This window comes from Muntiacus reevesi, chromosome 1, assembly GCF_963930625.1.
Source record: "Muntiacus reevesi chromosome 1, mMunRee1.1, whole genome shotgun sequence".
In the NCBI taxonomy this organism is placed as follows: Eukaryota; Metazoa; Chordata; class Mammalia; order Artiodactyla; family Cervidae; genus Muntiacus; species Muntiacus reevesi.
The window spans coordinates 222,650,513-222,664,642 of NC_089249.1; the positions used below are offsets into that span (position 1 = coordinate 222,650,513).

Sequence of the window (14,130 nt, forward strand, 5' to 3'; positions counted from 1 at the left end):
TGCTCCAGTGATCCTCATTCTACCAACAAACCGCTCTTGCTGAATCCTCCCTTCAACCTCTCTCCACATCCAATCCATAATCACAGCCTCCAAAATATACCTTGTATTTATCAGTTCACTTCCTTCTCTACTGCCACTGTTCAAACAAGCCATCATTTTATCTCTGACTTGGGCAAATGCTAGAGCCTTCTAATTGGGACTCCTAGTTTTCCTCTTCTCTCTCTAATCCATATTTCATACAGCAGTCAAAGCGATCTTTTTAAAACACAAACCAGATTATATCACTCAAACCCTGATTAAAAACTTTTAGTAAGCTTTCCACCTGTAGGATAAACTTTAAGGTACTTAACATTGGCCTGCAAAGCCAGGACTTGACTTTCTCCTGATGTGACTCCTGCCTATCTATCTCATCAGATTCATTTTATATCCTGACACCCTCCCCTCCCACCAAGGGCTGTTTTCGGGTTTCTAGAACTTGTGGTACTCCTTCCAGCTTAAGGAAATTCATGCAGACAATTCTTCAGAGTACCCGATCACAATTAAGTATAAACTTACTTTGATGTTAATTAGTATTTCCTCTTCCACTAGACAATAATCTGTGAATGTGTTTTTCAGCATCGCATACCTGAACATAACTTGGCAGACAAATAAGTAAGCTAATGAACTTCACAACCTGATTAAAAAGGAGGGATTATCTCATTTATTAGGAGATAATATCTTGAGATCATGATATCCTTTACCTAATACCACAAAATACTATTATTTTGGGACTTTCCTGGTGGTCCAGTGGTTAAGAATTCACCATGCTGTGTAGTGGATGCAGGTTCAATCCCTGGTCAGATAACTAAGATCCCACATGCCTTGGAGCAACTAGGACAGAGCATGGCAACTACGGAGTCCATCCGCCACGAGAGTTTGTGCACTGTAACAAAAGGTCATACATGGTGCAGAGAAGACCCAGGGTGCCGCAGCTAAGATGGACTGATGCAGCCAAAAAAATAGTTTTTAAAAATACTAGTATTTCAAAATTGAAACAATTAGTACTTTATATCTCACTAAAATCAGACACTATTCTGCAACACATTTTAACTTAGTAGACTCTTAACATTTGCATTTAATGATTTCAGATTGACAAGAACTGAAATGTATTTCTTTACTAATGTGTTAAGCTATACAATACATACAACTCTGATACTTTAATAACTCAATTCACCTCCTTTCTGTGAAGCTTCTTTTAAGAAAGCAAAACTTTACTTCCTCACCTTAGAAATCAAACAGTATCACAATCAAGGTTTATTATGTTATTAAGCAGTATCTAATTTGAAACACTATTTGCAAAACTGATTACTGATAAACTGAGTTGCTCTTTTTAAAATATTAGACAATTTAAAACCTTAATTGAAGAGCAGAAATGCTTATTGCATACACAAGTATGCTCAAACTTAAGTGCAAGCATTAGAATAAGAGTATTCATATTACTTGTAGCCAGTTGCCTCTCTCCAGATAATGTTTCTCTCAGTACTAAAACTAAATGCTCCTCCTTCCCTTAGTAAGTAATCCTGCATGGTTACATGCCCTGAAGCTGTTTTCAAAACATAGCGAAATAAAATTATACTTCTTGGGCATTTATTAACACTTGAGAAATGTTTAAACCAAACTTAATTCGTTAAAATTTATCTCAAAAAACTGTACTACCACTCTAAAAGCATATGAACAAATCAAACTGAGAAGTCCACCTTTATCTTTAAAGATAAATAAATAGGTGGAAAGAATAGTTAAAAGTCAAATTTTAGAAATCTCTTTATAAAGAAAACCTTTTGACTCAGTTTCTTACTTTGAAAGCATACAAATATCTAAAACCTGCAAAGGTATCTTATTGGAAACTTACGTAATGTCTGAACCAATAATTATCTTTACAATTTTATAAAACAGATCTAATTAAGACATTTTCTGCTTAAAAGTCATTAATAACTCTCCTCTCTATGGAAATCTAACAATCTTATCTCAGGTTGCAAAGTTGTCCAAAGTTCAATTCCTATCTACTTTTATAAAGACTTCAGTATTTACCTAAGCCCGAAAATAACCTACACATATTCAGACCCAGGTCTTTGCTCAAACTAGTCCCTCTACATATAATGTCCTTCCTTCTCTCCATTTCCAAATATATCCATTTAAAAGTTTATCACATAGCACCCCGCCTCCAAGAAGGTCTCTAAGAATCCTCTGGGAACTAAACTCATTTACTTTCAGAAGCATTTCTTCCTATTTCATTTGGCACTAACACTTGCCTCACATTATTGTTATTCTTTTGCCTGCTTTCTCGACTCATCTCCATATTATAAGCCTCTAGAGAGAAAGAACTAATGATATCATTTAACTTCCCCTCTCTCCTCTCCAGCACTTAATGTAATGGCTGGCATACGACAGATACATACTCAAAACACTTGATGAATTTTATGAAGGTAACACTAACGTCTTACAGCCTCAAGAGTCAAAGAGGCAGTGACAGTACTCACTGAAAGTTGTGTTTCAGATACGTCTCCCATTTTTTTTAGCCACACAGTCTCCCGTTTCTTAAGACCTGCTTACATTTCACAACAATAAGACAGTAAGTTTTCTTTTTCCCACATTCAATACATTATAAACCCAATAAATCACTACTATTGATACTAAACGAACTACTGTTTTTAGAGCTATTTCTCTAAAAGAAAAAACAACATATGCAAAAGAAAAAAAACACAAGCATAGAAATGATTAATTTCTATTTTTACTTAAACCCTGTACTCTCAAATGTTCACCAAATATAAGTGCTAGACTATAAAATCTCAGCATCACACTTGGCAAACTGAGATGGTATGAAAACCGAGTGTTTCAGTAACAACACTCAGAAAGAAATGATCGGCTCAAAAAGTACTGCAAGACTGCTTTCATTTATAGGACCTGAGGAAGCCAAGAGAAAATAACACAGGTCCAAAAGGCTAAATAAAAGTTTTTATTACTTAAAAATGCATATAGCAAATTCAGCAAAAGTTAAAAAGCATTACATAGCAAAGATTCTTTAGAGTTAACACTAAAAAGGAATTCTTTCTAATCAATTTCATCTTCACTTGCTTATTTGGAAGACAAGTGGTAAAAAAGTATCTGAATTTCCTGAAATATATTTTAGTGCTTTGCCTGCCTGCTGTTGCTTCAATCATGTCTGACTCTTTGTGACCTCATGGACTGTAGCCCACCACACTCCTCTGTCCGTGGGGATTCTCCAGGCAAGAATACTGAAGTGGGTTGCCATGCCCTCCTCCAGGGGATTTTCTGGACCCAGGAATTGAACCTGTGTCTCTTACGTCTCCTGCATTGGCAGGCAGGTTCTATACTACCAGGGGCACCTGGGAAGCCCATTTAGTGCCTTAGAATACTTTAAAAAAAAAAAAGAGAGAAAAATGCTAACATACTGAATGAAGGTATATACTCAAGGCTTGTGAACTTACATCAGCCCCTACCCTAATTACCCTAAATTCTTGTTAATAAGGTTCTATTAAGATGCAAATAAGGAGACTTCACTTGTGGTCTAGGGCTTAAGACTCTGAGCTCCCAAAGCAAGGGGCCTCTGTTCCATCCCTGGTCAGCGAACTAGATCCTGCATGCCACAACTAAGCCCACATGCTGCAACTAAGACCTGGTGCAATCAAATAAATTGCTTAAAAATGTAAATAAGAATACTACTTTTAAAGGTAGCTAAGGTCATTTAAGGTTACTTCTCTTAAATCACTGGAATATAAACTTACAAATTATAAATTATTTATTATGGCACAGAGAATATTTACTTTGAAAAATCAATTTATAAAGGGATGAGTAAATGTACTTTCAAAGTATTTTCTAATTCAGACTTGTAACATATTTAAACAGAATTCAGAAGGAATTCTGAAGGCTTTATAACTCAGATTTTAAAATGTCTCTTCAGTATAAACCAATACTATAAATAAGGTACATTAACATTGTAGTTAACTAGGGCATACTTTGTATCAGACACTGCACTAAGGCTAAGGATATAAAAACAAAAGTTAGCCATCATTTCCTAAGATTTGGTTGCAGCTATATTAACTACAGAAAGGTGGTATGAGGGCAGGAGAAGGGAAGGGAAGAAAGAAGAGGGAGGGAGAAAGGTTAGTTTTGAGCAGAAAGAACATCTTGTGGAACAGCCCTGAGGGTGAACACAGCATACACCCAAGGAAGAGAGATAGGATCAAGAGTAGTTGGATAATAGGGTTGGGGGAGTGAAAATGAAAGATAACACTGGAGAAAAACATGGGATCAGACCAGACCTGTGGGTTTGTTTCTGAAATCTGAAAGACATAAAGAAATCTTTTCAGAGAAAATTATATCTCTCATATCTTGAGTGATGACCTTTTAAAAATTATAATACTAAGAATTTGGTATGAATATAAAATTAGGTATGAACTAATTTTGTTTGCAGCTCTATGGAACTGTAACACTAAAACAACTTTAAATAACACTAATATGGGATTTCCCTGGTGGTCCAGTGGTTGGACAGATATACATAGACATATAGATATATAGACAGAAAGATGGAGAAGGAAATGGCAACCCACTCCAATATGCTTGCCTGGGAAATCTCATGGACAGTGGAGCATTGTAGGCTATAGTCCATGGAGTTGCAGAAGAGTTGGACATGACATAGCAACTATACAACAATAGACAGATAGATATAGATATACAGGTAGATAGTTTTTTATTTTTATTTTTTTGGTTGCAACACAGAGCTTGTGGAATTTTAGTTTCATGACCAGGGATTGAACTCAGGCTCTCATCAATGAGAGCACAGAGTTCTAACCACTGGACAACCAGGGAATTCCCACAGTTTTCTACAGCTTTAAACCATTTCTGTAATTTGACTACAAGAACACAGTGTAGAAAACGCTTATAAATATGCCATAATAAGTAGACTTAATAACTTTAACTGTTTATTTGCTAATTTAGGCAAATACAACCATATACATAACTACTATACCAGCTAGTAGTCCTTAAATGTCAATTTTAAAGAGGCCTTACTTGTTAACTCTGGTAATCTTTCTTGTTCATTTGTGGTTTAGTACCTTCACGGCAATCCAGTCTAGCATTCTTGAAGGGATAATCCCATGTACAGAGGAGCCTGGTGGGCTATAGTCCATGGGGTCACAAAGAATCAGACAGGACTGAGCATGCATGCACCTTAATGAAAACTATGTTAAATGTGTATCTAGAATAACGACTGCTGAAGTTTGAATAAAACACTCATACTGCAAACAAACTGTTTCATACTGACTAATTACAAGATGGGATCTACCAGATACACCTCACAGTGAAAATATAATACTAACTACCAGCCCAGGTTTATATTAACATATACATGATCCAATTTAACTCACCATCTTGCCCTGCCTGAGCATCATTAGTATAATGATGCTTTAAAGCATTAGTTATAATGCTTTATAACTTGGCACAAACACATTAATAAACAAAATTTAATAAATAAAATCTAAACTCCCAAGCGATTACTTGGCTATAAATCAGTCCTTTAGAAGTTAACATAAAATTCACTAATGTACAAGAATCCCCAGTTAGAAGAATACTACAGAAAATGCCACACTACTAAGGAGTTCAAGGAGAAGTGAATTTGCAATTTGAGGGAAAAAAAAAAAAATCACTCTGGTACAGGATGAAGTAGATTACAAGGTAACAAATGAGAAGACTATTGCAATAACCCAGGTGAAAAATGAAAGTCTAGATGAAGACAGTAATGGTAGAAGTGTTGATAATGTAGATAAAGGGTTTGGATTAAAAGATTTTATGGAGGTAGAATCTTGGGGACAGACAGATGTGAGAAGTAAAACAGAGGAATCAAGGACAACCTGCAGGTTTCTAGAAAAAACAGTGATAATGGTATAATCTCTAAGGCAAGGAAAACAGAACTTAGGAGTGAGGGGGTTGAGAAGTAGTAGAATAGTTAAATTCAACATAATTAATACTTACAGGGACTATCTGATCAGCTTCTAGCCCTAGAAGCTCACTCACACCCAGTTCTCAAAATTCTCTCCCCCATTCACACAAATGTACTAAGAGCAACCATGTTACAACACAAGCTAGAGTGTGATCTTACCTTCAGGGTGCAGTTGACAGGCAAAGTTTGAATTTTTAACTAAAGTTAGGCCAATGTGCAGACCCCACCTGTTTTATTTAATTATCTATCTATATATTTAAGTGTGTGTGTATAAACACACACACACGTATATGCACATATACATATATCTACACATATACATACATACAAATAGATACATATATATACAATCAAACAAAAAATACCCTAACGGTCATTACAGTAAACAGGACCTTGTAACTAACTGCTCAATCCTAACGCAATCCTCAGACTAAAATATCCACTAAGAGCCATTAGATCTGCTAAGGCAGAAGTTGACAAACTTTTTCAAAGTAAATATTTTTGGCTTTACAGGCATAAAGTTAGGACTACTCAACTCTGCCACTATAGTAGCAAAAGCACTTACATACAATACACGAACAAATGGGTGTGCTGTCTGTGCTCCGGTAAAACTTTATTCATGGACACTGAATTTTGAGCTTCCTATAATTCCCCATATACCACAAAATATTCTTCTTTTGATTTTTTTTCTCAGCATTTAAAAAATGTAAAAACCACTCTTGGCTCTCAGACCATACAAAAGCAGGCAGCACTGGACCTACCAACCATAACGTGTCAATCCTCGCGCTAAGGCAACAGAACTGCCCTCTCCTAAAATTCTTTCAAATGCCCTCTAAGTATAAACTTCAACCTAAAACAACAGAAAAGGAAAATCTTTCTAGTAGACAGGACTGAAAATCTTCATTTGGCTCATCAAAGAACTCACTCCATTTGCAAGGAAAAAGTCAACAAATGAGGGCCCATGTAATTTTCTGGTTCTATTATTCACCTTATACTGTACCTGTCCAGCAAGACATGGTGTAAGTTTTGGAACACTAATACCTTCCTTTCCCTTCCCCTCCTAAGAGTTTCAGTTTTTTTTCCCCCCTTATCACTGTGTATCAATTATGTTAAGAATGCTTAAATTTAGTATTTAGTCCATAATTTTCAGACCTGTGACAAAGCATATCTAGGTCTGATTAACAAAGAGTATCACCTTTAGAATCTGGACTCAGAGAACAATGACCTCTGGATGCGGTAAGGAGAAATGATTTGGGTTATTTCCATAGCAGAGATGAGAGTGTTTGCTGGTATATATAGTGATATTATGTTACACAAAATATTAAATATATATAAGAAAAGTAGGACTCTGTGTGTACTGAAGAGCCATGGAATGAATGAACTGGACAACTGTAGCATGTCCTTTACTCCTCTTCTCTGCAGGAGGCAACCCCGTAGCCAAAGCTGGGGATCCAGAGGCGGACATATAACCTAGTGAGTCCCTTTACTGAGATCTGAGACTAACAATCATGTCAGCCTCTCTGACGGCAGAAGATACAAGATTTAAAATTCAAAAGATAATAAAGTTGATCTGCAGCAAAAGAGAACTAACTCAACACACAAATAGCATCTTGTAGGGAAAAAAAAAAAGAGTATCTTGTGAGATATAGAGGATACTCCTGACCTCACATGAAGCCTCTGGATCTAATTCTTCCTGACTTCTAGCTGTCCTCCTATGGCTTGATTACCTTCCTGAGAATTCATGGGAATTCCAACAAATTCTTCTTTTTGCTTAAGTTAAGAATGTGTCACTTTACTGACTAAAACAAGGTACCTACTGGACAATCTAAAGAAGGATAGTCAGTTGGATTCAAGAGTTCCGGTGAGATTAAAACACTTAAAGACGGTAGCTATAGCAATAAAAATGGATGAAATCACCCAGAAGAGTGAAAACAGGTCAAAGTGAAAATTCATAACTATCAATATGATTAGCAGAGAATTAAGAGTTTGCAAAGAGGCAGCTAGTACTGAGAAAGGCAGGAAAGGGACAGAGTCATAAAAGTCAAGTAACAAAACAGTTATCAAGGAGACAATGGGTAACAATATCAAGTACAGAAAGAGGTAAATGACTAAGCAATAACTATACAATTTGACAATGCAGAAGTTACAGGTGGCCTTGGTAACAGCAATTTTACTGGCATGCTAGGATGAGAAGCCAGGCTGAGAGTTCAAGAATACATGGGAAGTACACAACTCTACCTACGAAGTACTCTTCCCATTAAAAAGAAAATTCATGTCTGAACTGGATCAAGCTTCTAGATGTAACTACCAATTTACAGGAAAAACAGTGGACAGAGGAACATATTACATGAAACCACAGGGATGTAATCAGCAAAATCCAGACTGTGCGAAATCTCATGAGCAAAGGCTTGGTTTCTTTAACAAACCATCTGCATAGGAATAAAAACAAAAAGACAGTAAAGAACCCATAGAGGAAAAACGAAAAGAGGGTTGAGACACACATCAATCCAATATAATGTATGAATATTATTTGGATCCTAATTCAGACAAACTATTTAAAATAAAAACTCCAATAAGTGGAATTTGAACAATGATTATAATATGTGATGATATTAAGGAATCAAGTCATTTTTTAAGTAAAATCTTAAATTGGATTATTGCTTTAATTCTTAGAGCTACACAATATAGTATAACAGTCTTTATTCTACTAGTGAGTCTTCCCTGACTATGCTTGAAGTCATCCAACATGCTACAGTTCTATAGTTAATGTGTAACACATAATGATTCAGAGAAATACAAAGTGATACAAGGACTCAAAGGAGATAAGGCACAATTAGGGTGGGGTGGAGTCAAGCAAAACTTAAGGTAATGGTATTTGCATTGTGCCTTAAAAGATGGTGAAACGTAAAGAGGTAGGAATAAAGGAGGAAAAGTGATATTCCAGATAGAAGAAATGATAGCAACTGGAAAGAGGTGGGAAGACCTATCTATGAAGAGCACTGACTGTACTCACCTTTCCATAAAATTGCCCCCACCCTAACGATGACAAAAAGAAAAAGTCAAAGAAGTTGAGGAAGCCCAGTTCTAGGACAGATCACGACAGTATCTGGGTAGCCAAACCATACTGGCTTTATCCAGAAAAATCTATTTATATAGTCAATTTCTGGGTGTGAGGAGTTAACCACAAGTGTAGGAGTGCTTTTCTTAAACCAAAGGGAAAGGTAGCAAGGTAACAAGTCAAGTTAGCTTTAAGTGGTTTTTAGTTACTGACTATACATTATTTCATAATAACTGAAACTGGCAAACACCATTCCAGAGATCAAATATAATTGTTCCAACTTAGAGGGAATAAAAAAGGAAGTGGGAAAAGCATAATGAAGACTGGGGGGGTTAAAAAGTTGAAAAATCTTTATATTATACAGAAAAGTTTTTATAGTAAGATATCTGTAGATTAAAGCTGAAATAAAAAATAAAATCTACCACATGATCCAACAACCACACTCCTGGCCAATACACACATCTTATGTTCATTGCAACACTATTTACAATAGCCAAGACATGGAAACAACCTAAATGTTCATTGACAGATGAATGGATAAAGAAAATGTGGTGCATATATATACAATGGAATACTATTCGGTCATAAAAAAGAACGAAATAATGCCATTTGCAGCAACTTGGGAAGCAACTAGAGATTATCATTCTAGGTGAAGTCAGAAAGAGAAAGGCAAATAACACATGATACCACATATGTGGAATCTAAACTATGGCACAAATGAACCTATCTACAAAACAGAAACAGACTCAAAAGACATAGAGAACAGACTTGTGGTTGGGGAAGGGGCAACTAGGGTAGGGGATAGACGGGGAGTTTAGGGTTAGTATATGCAAACTATTACAGAATGTTTATCCTACTGTACAGCACAAAGAACTATATTCAATATCCTGGGGTAAACCCAAATGGAAAAGAATATAAAAAGATAATGTATATATGTGTATAATTGAGGCACTGCTATACAGTAGAAATTAACACAACATACTTCAATAAAAAATAAATTTAAAAAACTAATAAAATCAAATAAAATCTAAGTCATCTATTTTTATAATACACACTTCACTTCTAAGTCACTGTCCAGGTGTACCTTCATTTGATACTTAAGAATACCTCTTTGATTTTTATGAAAAAAAATTTGAAGAGAAAGCCTCATACATTCTGGACTCCATTCTAAACCAGATGGTCACAAAAGAAACACCTGTTTTCTTTGTTCCTCTCAGGTATGCATAAAAACTATGACATCTATCTTAACCCTTAAAAACAAAAGATACATAATTTTAGAAGTCTTCACCTTCTGTCATCTTTTGTAGCTGATAGTTACTTTTTCCCCTTCAAATACTGGTCACTTGCTCATATGATTTTTTTAGAAGTACCTTTTTGTGAAATCTTGGGTTGGATATCCCATTCAAATTCAACCTAATAACTGCATAAAATATTGGGGAGGACACAAAGATATATAGTCCTTGCTCTAAAGACACGACAGACCTATAAAAAAAATTACAATAAAAAGCAGAATACATCAACTGTCACAAAGAGGTACAACATCTTAAGGGCACAGAGAAGGGAATGTATATCATCTGACAAGCAGAAACTGAATCTAAATGAAAATATGCTATCTTTAAGAATTCTTAATTACACAGTTTCAGAGCACTGTAGAATCACTTTTACATCTCAAAATGGTAGACTATTTCCCAATGAATACAGCTAAGCTCTTTTTTAAATCAAACAGTAAAGGTTTGGTCATTCACAAACATCCTATCTTGTCCCCACCTGACACAGAATTTTATTTAAAGCAAAATCTGGCTACTGTTCCTGTAGAGCTAACAAAAACCAAAGTCGTGAGCCTGTAAGCCATCATAAACTGAATGAAAACTGCTGGTGTTAAAAACATACACTCACGCACACAATTTTTTAATTGCTTCAGGTAAGTTAAGGCTCAAAGAGAATTTAAAATAACAAGATTTTTTTTGTGTTTGGAGACTGAAAGAGGCAGTGATGAAAAAGTAAAATAAATCTGAGCAATTTAAAGAAGTCAGCTTTGTTAAAAACCGGATGGCCACTTGCCAACACTTCTTTAGGAACATAAGACCAAAGATGATTCTAGGCAAGATTCACAGGCCACAGAGGCTCTTTATTAAACACAAAATCAAGAAAGTTCTCATAAATATTTCAATTTTAGTAAGTTAAGGGACAGTCAAATAAAAGGAGCACTTTACAAAGCTTTACAGAATCAATATGGAAACAAAGCTCAGTGCTTTTAACATCTGAGCCCTCAAACACAAGACACATTTTAAACGTCACATTTACAAACATCCTATTCACAAACAACTATAGCCTAAATTCCGTCAGGAAAAGTACTGGTAACTGGAAAAGAGACTGGCCTTAGTTTAAAATCTCCAACAGGTCAGCAGAAAAGAAATCGCACAATTCTGAATTGCAAGTGTCTGAGAACCCTAAATCGAACTCTTCGTCTTAGGTTAAACTCTATACGCAAGCATTGCACATCTGTACCTTCAACTTCCTATAAATGATATCGTTTGTGAAAGAAAAGACAATACGGATAATCCTCAAACTCCTATATCCCATGATCCATCCTCAAAGAGTGGAAGGAACAGCAAAGTGGAAGGAACAAAGCCCTGACGTCAATTACGAGATGAACCCCGGGCACAGGCAGCTGGAGGAAAGGCCTACACATCAATACCCAAATACAAGCTATCTGGGTAACTAGCTAGCAGAGCGGTTCAGAAGTTATGGGGGGTATTCAAGTATTACACCCCCATATTCCCATTTTTAGTCAATCCCCTTCGCCAGTCGAAGGCGGAAATTTTCCTTTTTTTTTTTTCCTTTTTTGCGGGGGGGGGGGGGGAGGAGGAGGAGGAGGAGGACGTGCGCAGGATCGCGAGAAGGAAAGCGAGAACTAGTTGGGTAATGATAGCCAGAACCTAGGCCTATTCTCTCTTTTAACTGGAAATAACTTGAAATTGAGGAAGGTATTAAAAAGTAACAGATCAGTCGATGATGAATTTCTGAGGGAAGGAACGGATTAAGGGACGAAAGGAGAAACGGTGAAAAGATGGATTTCTGGAAATTTTTGTTAGGACTGGGTTAGCCTTTTTAATTAATTTCTTTTCTTTCTTCCCCCCCCCCCCCCCTTTTTTCTTCTGAGGGTCGGGGGTGGAAAGCCAAGACGAGGGAAGAAGCCGGATGGAGCAGTCCTAACCTGGAAGGTCTCTCCGAGCCCCGAGGCGAACCCTGTTCTCCCCTCCCCCCACTCCCTCCCCGGCCAGCCCGGCCCTCAGTCAGTCCGTCGGCTGTTCTCACCTCCAGTCCCGGCTCCGCTAGGCCCGAACCATTTCCCGGTTGCGGCAGAGGCGGCGCCCAGCCTGCACCTTCACGGGACGCGCATTCGAGCCCGCCGGGGGGGCGGCGACAGGCTGCCAAGGACGAGGAGCTCCGGGCGGCGGCGGCGGCGGCGGCGGCGGCGGGGGTTCGAGAGGTCTCGAAAAGCGCAGGCGGCGGCGACGTATCTCACACACCACAGGCGGAGGTCCCGCCCCGCTCCATGACTGTCGGGCCCAGACCCCGACGGCCGGCTGAGGCGACAGGGGCTGGCTGACGAGGACCTGGCACCGGGCTCCCCCGCCCCGTCCGCTGGCGACGGCGGCTCGACTACCGCAGCCAGGACTGTGACTGACGCAGCGGCCGCGCCACCCATGTGACCAGGGCCGGGCGGGGACGAGAGCGTCACGTGGCGACGCCGCGCCCCTCCCCGGCACAAAAACGGAGGGCTAAGGGGCCTGCTGTGTCGGGGGGTGACGCTGACGGTAGTGACGTGCGCGGCCGTCGGATCCGAAGACCCGGGGCAAGCCGGGTACTAGCTCAGGTGGCCTAGGCCAGAGTCCCGAGCCCGGCGGCAGCGTCTGACAGGGCGGGCTGGGCAGGGCCCGGCCTGCACACCCCGGCGCCTAGCCGCTAGTGAGGTTCGGAAGGGCGGGGCCGGGCCGAGCCGGATCTACCGGTTCTGGGGCTCTGGAGAGCAGTCTGTCAGCCCCTGCTAAGGGTGTGGCTGAAGCCCCCAGACCCTCTGTCAAGTGCTGACGTTGAAGCCCGGGGTCAGTTCCCTCCACAGCTTCGACCGAAAAGGGAAGTCTGCCAGGAGTTTCTGTGCTGGAGGCCGCCTACCAACCTCGCGTGAACTTCCACGAAGCCAAGCCAGCCCTTTTTTCTTCGTCGTTTCAACAGCTTCTACCATTAGTTACTTTTTTTTTTTCCCCCACGATATTGCAAACACTTTCCTTCAGTTCTTAACATCGGTGCCAGTCAGGGCGAGCTATAATTTTTTTGAGAGTAAAGTCATAATTACAGACTCAGTTCAGTTCAGTTCAGTCGCTCAGTCGTGTCCGACTCCTTGCAACCCCATGGACTGCAGCACGCCAGGCTTCCCTGTCCATCACCAACACCCGGAGACTACTCAAACTCATGTCCATCGCCTCGGTGATGCCATCCGACCATCTCATCCTCTGTCCTCCCCTTCTCCGCCCGCCTTCAATCTTTCCCACCATCAGGGTCTTTTCCAATGAGTCAGCTTTTCCAATCAGATGGCCAAAGTATTGGAGCTTCAGCATCAGTACTTCCAATGAATAGTCAGGACTGATTTCCTTTAGGATTGACTGGTTGGATCTCCTTGGAGTCCAAGGGACTCTCAAGAGTCTTCTACAACACCACAGTTCAAAAGTATCAATTCTTCGCCACTCAGCTTTCTTTATAGTCCAACTCTTATATCCATACATGACTACTGGAAAAACAATAGCTTTGACTAGACAGACGTTTGTTGGTAAAGTAATGTCTCTGCTTTTTAATATGCTGTCTAGGTTGGTCATAGCTTGTCTTCCAAGGAGCAAGAGTTTTTTAATTTCATGGCTGCAGTCACCAATCTTGCAGTGATTTTGGAGCCCCCTCCAAAAAAATCTCTCAGTTTCCATTGTTTCCCCATCTATTTGCCATGAAGTGATGGGACTGGATGCCACGATCTTAGTTTTCTGAATGTTGAGTTTTAAGCCAACTTTTCCACTCTCCTTTG

The 14,130-nt window shown here is 39.1% G+C and overlaps 1 protein-coding gene across 2 annotated transcripts in view; it reads right to left on the reverse strand.

Annotated features, from left to right (window-relative positions):
* Nucleotides 1-12,511, reverse strand: part of AFF4 (ALF transcription elongation factor 4) — a 79,532-nt gene extending 67,021 nt beyond the window's left edge. Inside the window, exon 1 of one of the 2 annotated variants that reach the window (XM_065918544.1) lies at nucleotides 12,372-12,511. The gene's annotated coding sequence lies outside the window, so the exon portion shown is untranslated. The remainder of the gene's footprint in view (nucleotides 1-12,371) is intronic. The other variant, XM_065918545.1, reaches the window with a different exon arrangement.
* Nucleotides 12,512-14,130: the final 1,619 nt, after the last annotated feature.